Below are 10,974 nucleotides of genomic sequence, written 5' to 3'. Positions count from 1 at the left end.
AAAGTTTTTGCAGAATACCTTAAGCAGGCATAACTTTTACGGAAAAAAAAGGAAAAAGAAAAAGTTTTTCCCCATATTGTCTTCTTGTTCTGTAATGTTCGATCCGGTTATGAACTTTCTTGTCGAACTTCTCGCATGCCAGCGTTTTAATTGAAGCCCTGGAACACACCTTCTATTTGCTGATGCACTGCACCTGCGGAGTGGGATGCATGTTGGTCCGTTGACCCAGATGAGGGTTAATTCCATCGCCCTCACAAAGACGCTCGACTGGGTACATAAATTAGGTAGTGACAAATCGCCTGTCTCCACATTGGTCCCCATTTGTCATTTGTTTGTTTATTTGATCAAAGCATGCCAGCAGGACAGGCAACTTTGTCACGTGCTGAGAAGATGGAGCAATCGCCTTTCTTGGAAATTAGTTTATTATGGAAATACTTGGGGAGTGTATGTAGCCGGCCCCTCTTGCATTCAAACTGCCACTCTCTTTGTTTCAACATCCATTATTTATTCGTGTGTCGGTAATCCGTATTTTAAAACATCTTTTTCGGCTACATGCGTATAGTTTTTACTTTAAGATTAATACTCAGCTGTGTCTCATTCGTGATATTAAATTTAATCTTTTCTTTTTAACATGCAATTTTACTGTATTTTAATGTCCACATTGATCTGTTTTAATTTTTCTATTTAGGTGTAATTTCCAATTGTGCACTTTTCTGTTTTTCTTTTTAACATGTACTTGCTACAAACACAACCCTTAACTAGTGGGTGTTGAATCAACAAAGTTTCTCTTAAGATATTCTTACTAACTTCTAAATATTTTAAATACTTATTCTTACGATTTTTAAAATCTATCTTAGGTAGAATTTCACTTTATCTAATAAGTTTTTTGTATGCTTAACATATTTTTTTTTATAATTTTTTAGCCTACGGATATAATAACTTTTTCTTTATCTATAAAAATGCCGTTCCAGGTTTTCATAGCTTACATTATTCGTTCGTAATACATTGATACAACAGCCAACATTTATTTGTAGCTAATAATTAATTATGTTTCTTCTTATTTAGTTTATTTATTTTTAATTGGGTTTTCCTATTTTAATTTCATTAATGAGACCCTTTCGTACTTTAATGCCATTTTGACATATCCTTATCTTATCGATCAATCAATGAGTATTCCCATAAATTTCACTAAATACAACTTAATATATTTAAACGCTGACTAACATTAACTATAATTACGTATACGCAGTGGAAACATGTGATCAAAGTAAAAAATAACCAAAAGTCCACCAAATCATGTGACATGTTTTCGAAAGCCTAGTTCAGGACAGAGACAGACTTAGACTTTCAAAATCGGGGCTCATGGTCAGCACAATTTAGCGTACTTTTGGTTTTTGGGTCTGGGTCTTTGGTTTCCGTACTCAATTTATTTTTAGCATTTGATGCGCTTAGCCGATAATCTAACTGGGTAAAGCCTAGTTACATATATTCTCTTAATTATGTCTATGCTCGAAAACACTTTACAAGCATGTCGAGCAGCTTACACTTATGCCTTCGTCGGCTGTCTTACACCTGACACATTTTATTGGCTATGAAATATTTTGCGATAAAATAGTTTTATGCCAGCACTTAAAGATAGTTAATTTATTATGCACACACATGGCCTTATATTTGTCTATAGCCGCACTGATATTGCTGGAATTTGAGTGAAAGACGAGTTGTAATATTTTAAAAATCCACAGGTGAATATATAATTATTAAAAACCAAATACAAAAAAATGGTAATCCTTTTTTATGTATTGAGAATATTGTTTTTAAAATTTCATCGTAAAGGGACCTTAAATGCGTTTCCAGTTAAATGTATTTCGAATGCCCGTTGGCGAATATTTGCACATGCCAGCTGTCAGTCGGCTTCAATACTCGTAAATTCAACGATCTGGTTCTGTTGGCCCCTGCAAATCTCATCAACGTCAGCTTACTCATGCCTGGTTCTTTTTTTTATGCTGGGCCTTATAGTGCTCCATCAGCCGTTGAAATGTTTGCTTTTTTGAAGTCGAGCAAATTATTTTTTCTCTGTTCTGCAGAGCCCACAACGAGTTGGTAGTGGGGAGTTGCCTTGCGTTGACATATTTCCACACAATTGGGCCGAAAAACCGGCGCTCGAAATTTAATTCCGTGTGACTGGCGCAATCCAAACCAAAACGACAAATGTCTGACAGTTGTTAGGTACAAATTGAAAGCGACAAAGGCAAACTGTTCTTCGGAGAGCGGCTGGAATCACCCTTCGAGGCATTGTAAATATGCGAAATGGCCCGGCAATTGTCGCGAGTTGAATGGCAACGGGAAAAACGGAAAATTCGGCAAAAAATAGCAGTATAAAGAGGCAGTTCTGCCCTCAGGCCCCACACACACACTCCAATCACACCCGTAAAATACATAAATATATATATACATCTGATATCAATGACTTGTGTAGCTGTTTCAGCCAATTGCTAGACAACCGCGCCTCTCCATCACTTTCCACATCGTTGTCACTTGATTTGCCATTTATCAGCATTTTTCCACCCATCCACGTTGAGTTTGTGGTCTACAAAAGGACTTCCGATATCCAGCTGACATTTCCCTGCATTATTTTGGCTTGAATTACTGGCACAATTCAATAAAAGTCCGTCCACGAAGATGCTTAGAAATGCGTCTCGAATATCTGTAAAAACACAAAGAAGAAAAGAGTTTAAATTGCTTTCAGGACTGACGAATTGATGGACTGACAAAAAAATACAAGAAATTTAAGAAATTCAAGGGTCTTTTAGAAATTGACAGGTTGATGCTTTATTAATATCCCACCCACTCGATTGGAAAAATAGGACCTCCTACTCGGTGAGGAGTATATGTCGCCCACGCTTATCAAACCCGTAAGAATGTCGTAATAGCTCTTCGCATGCAAGCAGCTTATGCCAATTTGTTTGCCATCTTGCGTCTACAAATCGCAAATCGCCTTTGAATGAGCTTAATAGAGAAATTCAAGGCTCAGAGTGAGTATTTCGTTTTAATGACAAATACAGTGGGTATCGAGTATATCAAAAAACCTTGATAGAGGTTGTGAAATTTATAAACAATTTATAAATCTGAATAGAAAAAATATATCAATTATTTAGTTTAATGATTACAACATGAGAATTTTATATTTGTTCGTATAATATTAGTTTACATATTTTGTATGAAAATTCTATTTGAATATTCCGTATGTTGGGCTCAAGTGCCTGTAATCAGCGTCATCATCAGGCTCCAGTAGTCTGCCTAATTAAAGGAGCATCGGATTGCAGAAAATATTCCAGCTTCCGTTATTGTTTGCCCGGCCTTGTTGACATCGAAAGCCACATCCTTATTGTTGTCGTCATCGTCATCGGCATGTCCTTGTGCCTCATATTCAACCCGGGAAGTCCTAATTAGTATTAACCACTTGTTGCATGAGAGAGTTAATGCCCCTTAATTTTTCTCGTTTCTCTCTTCACAATAATCGGAATTTACATTGCGTATACGCAGCGATGACGTGTGGTGGTTTGCATGTCGGTTCGTTTTAATCGTCCTTTTATAATTTAATTTACTCAATTATAGCGTGTGAGAGAAATACAGTGCATATGGAAGGTGCAATTGTAGTTACCCCAATAGTTACTCAAAATTCACAGAATCAAATAATTTTCAAAGCCTTGTAAATCCAAATTAAATCCAATTAAAACGGAAATTCAAAACGTTTGTTTTCCCCAGAAATCCCTTGACATTTGACCAACCAAAAAAGTTAGCAATGTGCGCTAAATTTGTGATTCTGCACTATGCATTATTAATATTACAACTTTTTGATTTCCGCTACCAAAACCAACGGGTGCCGACCCCTTTGACAATTGTAAAACTTAATTAAAATTACAATGCAAATTCTGGGAAAATTTCCACAATAATAATGTGCAAACTGTGGTTGTCTACCCACATTGCGAGTGTATCGATTTTTACGGTGATAAGGCTATCAATTTGCACTTTGTGGTCCGATAGAAATCTAGAGAGTGTTTCGTGTGGGGGAAGGACAACTTGCGGGATTATTATTAAATTTAAAATAGGAATTTTGTTGTGGGCGTGGATTTGACATTTATTTAGGGAAGCAACAAAAGCTAATTATATCTGCATACCCTTGTAAAATTGGGCTATAAATAAAACATATTAAAAAGTGTGTTTTTTGTTAAAGATAAATTAATTAATTAGATTAATTGTTCACTTAATAGACTAAAGAATTCACGGGTCAACAAGGGTGAATGCTAATTTTATGATGCCCATTTTTTAACAGCTTTATTAGTTTGTGGGTTGTAGAATTCCACTAAAAATACTTGAAAACAAATGCCATCAATCACAATTAAGCGTTTACAGTCCTCAACAAGCCTCGTTTGTTTTTATGATTTCAATCAATTCGATTTACGGAATTCGCATCGGTTAAAATATTCTTTTTTATATAAACGTACAGCTGGTTCTGTAATTGCTTAGTACGAATCCGAATAGAAAGCGAACCAAAACCCATCTGGTATTCGTGCCTTTAACGGCAGGTTGCTGCAGACAAATTAAATCAACTTGAATACTAAATGCCGTTCGCTTGGGTGTTGATAATTGAAATAAAATTTCCCGCCCGACAAGGAGAAAAAATAACAACAACAAAAAAGCGAAAAAGGAGCAGAACGAACAAGGACTATGGGACAAGGAACAAGAGCTGGAGGTGGACAAGTGGGTCCAAACAAAGGTAAACTTGGCCCGCAGCCTTAGCCATGGTCTTTGGCCTGCTGGCCGCCTTTGTTTGTTGTTGACTGAAACTGAAAGTCCGACCACCTTGAATGCCGCTTTATTAAGTATTCATTATTGTCGACTGCTGTGATTGTGTGTGTCTTGTGGGCGTTCTGTGGGCGCCTCATTGTGTGTGTTTGTGCACTGGAAAAAATTACACGCTTATTTAAAAAAATCTCTAATGCTCTGTAGTTCTCTAGTAGAGGGTAAGAAATTATTGTAATATTATAATATCCTTTTTAACATATTATATATTTAACATATATATATTATTTAACATATTTTTTTGATTTTTATTAAATTAAAGTATGGTCAAATCAATAAAAAAAATTATGAAGATTATAAATAAATTAAGTTTTAAATCTAAAATTAATTAATATATTTTTCTTTGAGTGTTTGGGGTGCGTACAAGAATTACTTGGTTGTGGTCTGCCAATCGGAGTCCTTGACAGGAGGCAGGCGGAGATTGTAGAATCTCTGGTGGGCCGGGGTTCACCTCTGTCGGCTGGGATCCTAATTGCCAGCGGCACATTAATGTTTGTGTAATTAATTTTAATGATTGTACTTTTGCGCTTGTTCCCCGAAATGTGTCCCCAAAAACAAAAGTTTTCTTTTATTGCCCGGCTATTGTTCTTATTGGTGCTGAGATGGGTTTTGCCGTGGTAAATTCGTTCTTTTTTGCTTAGTCTAGTTTCGAAAAGTTGTTTCGGGAAAACAAATAGGGAAAGGCAATAAAATATTTGGCAAAACAAAGCAATAAAAAAATCAATAAGGACAAGGAAGTGCAAGTGCTGAAATTAAAGTGTTTTGTATTTGTTTATCCTATCATAAATATTTAATTATAAGCTCTTTTTTCCTGTGCTAAAGCGAAAGTACAACTAAAACAAAATTGATTTGATAGTGTTTTCAATTATTAATTTACTAAAGTGTCAGTCATTTATTATGAACACACTTTAATTTAATATTATTATGAGTATTGGGAGGCAACGACCAGTCAAACATTTTAATCAATATTTTATGTACACTTTTCTTGTTCGATTCTGTGTGAAAACCTAAGTACTCGTAACTTGGATTGCTCACATTTTGTAAAGGCAGTTGTCCTTTACAGGTGCTCATGACTTGAGTGGATTTTAAGTTGGCCGCAATTAGATGGCGACATAAACAAACTCTGTGGCCCCAGTACATATGTCAAGTGGGCTGGAGAGGATGCCACAGGACAACCTCCTAGACAACTACACAGATTCCAAGGACCTCGGAGTAGGATGTTCTTTTTAATGAATTGCGATGCCGACTAAATTTAGCCAACAGACATACAGACAGACAGGGCTGATTAGGGTGTCGGGGCATTTAATGAATTTTGCACAGGGCGTAATTAGGCAAAAACAGGAAGTGATGGAAGTTGGAAACGAGGAAGGGACTCGAAATGGGATCGGATGACAGTTCAATGACAGTCGCCGCCGACACGTGTTGGTCTTTATGCAAATGAAGGTGTCGCGCTGACATCACCGTTTAATGGAATCTTATCAACCCTGCGCCGAGGCCTCTCAACACTTCATTACTTTTATTTGATGCTGAAATTATGCCGAAGGCGAGACAGAGTGGTTGAAAAATATAACAAAAAATTACTCAATGTATGCCTGACATGGGAACATTTAACGCAATGAAATTTAATGAGCCCAAAATGGCGCATTAAATGACAGGACCCAGGACTCCGGACCCAGGAAGTGGATGCTGCTGCTGTCAAAGGCGCCCGAAAGTAAACTGATGTATTTTTAATTGCTGCATACATTAAAATAGATTTAAAAAGAGCCGCCTTCCTTTCTCCAAAAGAGTGTGGGTGGAAAATCTCTGCTCCCAAAAAAAAGGATTCCCAAGGATTCCAAGTGTGTGGACAGCTCGCATGCAAATATTTGCTGCCTCCAGGAAGCAGAGAGCTTCGCTTTTAGGCCGGGTCGCCAGAGTTCAATTCTGGTTAAATCCATGCAAAGTCCTGGAAATTCAGCTTACTCAAATCGGAGGCATGGACAGTGACCTTATGCCGGTCCACAAGTCGCCGGGTTAAGTGAGGTCTGAGCACTTGAGCCATCGGCTTATTAAAATATTCCACCTAGGGCAATGCACTTTAAATGTAATTCTATTTCGGGGTAATCCCGCTTATAAATTATTTCTGAATACTAAGTACGCGCGATGTGATAAATGGAGAGGGATATTATTTTTGGAGAGCATTCTTAGCTTTTTTAGGCGAGGAATTATGCCTTCTAAAAGGCTTCAGTTAAGGCAGGCGATAAAAATATAATACACTGTAAAATATCTTTAAAAAATATCTTAAATAATTAAAAATATCTAAGATATTAAAAAACTTTTTTAGGGATTTGTTCCACTTTTAATTTGTCAGTTTAATCCCCAACAAATGGAGCTTTTATCAGAAAACACCCTTTTATTTACACGCTAACAAAGTTGTCAAACAGCCATTTGTGACCCTGATTTCGCAACTTGTTTTCAGTATTTTTCACGCCACTCTGCTGACAATAATGGACAAAAGGCGCGACTTAGGGCCAAGAAAAATGGCGAACCATTTCGAAGGACTCGGGAAAGTGTGCTAGGGATTCTCTTAGCTCGCCACTGTATACCGACTGCTTTTGGCGCTGATGTATTTGTAGTCATAAATATCCGGCGAGCAGGGACTCACTTAGACGCCCAAACGATGTGGCATTATTCAAAATATTAACTTGAACTTAGACAATATTATGAGAGCAATAAGCGGAGCCAGCAATTTGAAGGGGGGTTGTGTGGAAATCTTCTTCCACATTTGTTTTGTCTACTTGGCGCATTTTAGACAAAATTAAATTTTTCAAATATTTTTCCCCTTACACAATACCCACTGCGGTCTCCCGAGGGAATTTTGAAGGACTTTAGCTGGCTGCGGTTTGTCAGAGAGTTTATAAAAGTAATTTGCCTGCGGCGGGCTTTTTCAGGAGGGGCGTGATACACGAGCGGCGAAATAAACAGAAAATTTAATTTTAATTCACTTCTGGCGTTTAAATAATATATAAGTTGAGCTGGTCGGAAATTGTCAAACGACAATCGCTTTCTGGTTTAGAGGTCCAATATACTTTATTGATATGCCGGGCACGTAGGGTGGTGATTGTCATGGCTGTCGGACACGCGAATCAAAACAAAGCGGAATGCCAGTCAGGATGCGAATGAAAAAATAGGACAAAGTCAAGTTCAGTAAACTGCCGAAACAATAAAACAAATAGGAGCCTCCGATAAGAATCGTGTTACTTGTTAGGGCAATTGTTTTATGTAAATTTAAGAAAATATAGCATTGTTTGTGTGCGCTTAGAAAAACATTTAAAAAAAAATAAACAAATTTAAATGAGTTAGCACATGGATAATAAATTGATTAAATTAAATTAAATTAAAATGCTTTTTGTTGAAATTAAATCTTTTAAAATGAATTGACTAATGTAATTTTAGAGAGTTTAATTTTGTAAACCAAACCAAAAGTTGTCAAACCTTTTTCGGGTTTCAATTTCTAATTAAGCCCAAGGATGGGTAATCCATCAAAGCGGCCACACACTCATCCATCCCGCTTTAAGGCACTGAATAACATCTGATTTAAAACTTGCACACCGATTGATTTGGATCGAATCGAAACGCTCGTCATCATCAGCCCAATTTCACAACCCACTCAGCTTGATTGTCATTGACGGAGAAGACCGACGAAAATGAATGATGATTTTCCCTGTCACTGGTAACGAAGAGACGCCTGTGGCTTAATGACATGCAGGTCGTCTCCATGTTGTCTCAAAAAGCAAAAAGAACAAGAAAAATCCAGCTTTTTGTGCCACGAGTTGGACTTTGTCTGGCTGTGATACCAATCCGAATCGCAACACAAGGTGTAGCTTTCTTGATTAAAATAATGTTAATGTGCTGGATTTCTCCCCTCTCTTCTTTTCATCTCGGCTATTCATTCATTTTTTTCCCCACGTTTGTTGGTTTAATGTGATTGATTTTGGCCAGGACTTTAATTAGAATTTTTTCTGGAACACAACTTCTAATGACCCGAAACACATAATTTTCCATAGCCTCTCTGGTTTCTGGGAAAATAACAAAAAAAAATCGATGGAAAAGCGGAGAATTTTCCAAGCTAAGCTTTTCTGGGGACACATCTTGTTGTGGAATTTTTATGCCTTGTGGCAGGTTTCTGTTTTTACCTGTGCACCATGAATTATGAGGCAGAAATTTGTCAGGATTTTCGTCTCTTGTAGACAGGTTTTGGACCACAACAAGCTGTGAATCTGAATCTGAAGCTTGGGGTTGGGTCAAAAATATGGCAAAGTGCTGGAAATGTGATAAGCACAAATTATATTTTTCTGAAAGTTATTTATTTTGTGACATATTTTCAGCAATTTAATCTTTTTCTTCTAGCTTGGACTACTTTATATTTAAAAGGATGCTACCTTACCTTTAATTTTTACTTTTTCAATAATATTTTAACCTACATTGTAGGTATAGCTTTAAACTTTTTTTTAATAATTTTTTCAGGACATTCAAAAGTTGTCTACTTTAACCGACTCAAAGAGAATAAAAACCCATCCGAGTTCCCATTTATGATAATATTTCAGCCGTCTTTTGTAATTCCCTTGCCAGGATTTTCCTTTCTTTTCCGTTTTTTTGTATGGTTGCTTTCTTTCCTCACATGAAAGTTTTTCGGTGGCTTTTACTACTTTTTTTTTCCAAGCGGAGGATTCAAGTACGCTCGTTTTTTTCTGCTGCGTGAAAGCCTCAAAGTGGAAACTCTTTAAGGGAAAGCATTTCACAGAGGCCCACCGACATTACGGCGAACATTGTTTATTTTCTAGCATTCAGATTTTTGTTTGCCTTCGCTCGCACATAAATTAAGAAATGGCTGAAAAAATTCCCCTGTCCATGGCTCGCTGATGACAGGCTCTCCAGCCAAGCAAACTTTTTCTTGACGCCCTTTAAGTCCCTGGCAACGCCACCTGCTGACAGGCGGAGGAGTCCAGGTACTACACACCGGGTTCCAAACCTTCTTCGGCCCGGGAACTCCCCAACTCCGACCCAATTACCACGCCTGGCTGCCTCTGCTCAGTTTGTTTGCCTGTCCTGTTTTACCAGCTTTTTTTTCCTTGGGGTTCCATGTTTTTACACGGTTGTCATTCGAGATTCTGAGCTGCATAATTATGTATTTCAGCATTTCAGCCTTTTGAAAAGCATAAGCCCCCACATCTCGCCCTCCTCGAAGCAAAAGAACGGAATGAAAGAGTGAATTCCAATCCGGGAGCATGCGAGAAATTCTGTGCAGAATGTGTAATTAGATTTCAGTTATTTTGAAAGGGATTTTCGGGCCCTGACATATTCGCAGGCGTCTTGACAGTCTTAACCAGAAACCGAGAGGGTCAGCTGGGAACCCATGAAAACAAATTTCCCGCTCTATTATATCGAAAATTACTCGTGCCGAAACTGTTGCTGTTTGTTGGCCTGTGTTATGGTATTTTCGGTTGGCCAATTATTATAAAAGGCATTTCTCGTTTCATTAAACTCGTAATTGCTGGCTCAGCAGCCTAGGCAACGGCACTTCCCTAGCTTAGAAATTGGCTTTTCGGGAACTTTAATAAATGCCAAGCCGCAAGCATTTTTAATATTAGCTTTGGAGCCCTCTGTGGAAGCCCTCTTGACTTTTGTCTCGCCAATCATTAAACACAAAATTTAATTAACTGTTAATAAAGCAGCTAATGAAGACAGCTCCAGAGGCCACGCCCCGCTCTCCGCATTCCGCTCCCCGATTTCCCATGTGGACGACGATGAGCCACTGTCAAGTTAATATTGCCTTTGGCTCATATTAAGTGGCGCTAAGCTCTGCTGTCAACACGGGCGAATCAAAGGGGAGGGGCTGGGGCGCAGGACTTTCCCCTATCTTTCCCTATCCCCACAGAGAGTCAGGGATCAAAAGGAAAACTTGAAGCATAAATTAGATACATATATATATACGGCTGGCAGTCCAACCTGACCAATGCCACGTCCCTCACATACAAGTCATGGCAAACGCCTTTTATGGCATTTAATGGAGCATAAACTTGGCTCGCTTTTATAGACAATTTTCATCAATAACAAAGACGGAATGCAGGC

General features: G+C 38.0%; 1 protein-coding gene across 1 annotated transcript in view; it reads right to left on the bottom strand.

The window, feature by feature from the left end:
* Positions 1 to 484: 484 nt before the first annotated feature.
* sNPF-R (short neuropeptide F receptor) overlaps positions 485 to 10,974 on the bottom strand; it is a 35,795-nt gene continuing 25,305 nt past the window's right edge. The window contains exon 3 of the mRNA XM_017146705.3: positions 485 to 2,704. The gene's annotated coding sequence lies outside the window, so the exon portion shown is untranslated. The remainder of the gene's footprint in view (positions 2,705 to 10,974) is intronic.

This window comes from Drosophila takahashii, chromosome 3L (assembly GCF_030179915.1).
Source record: "Drosophila takahashii strain IR98-3 E-12201 chromosome 3L, DtakHiC1v2, whole genome shotgun sequence".
NCBI classification, from domain to species: Eukaryota; Metazoa; Arthropoda; class Insecta; order Diptera; family Drosophilidae; genus Drosophila; species Drosophila takahashii.
Note: the sequence above shows the minus strand (reverse complement) of the source record. Positions and strands in the feature narration are given on the sequence as shown.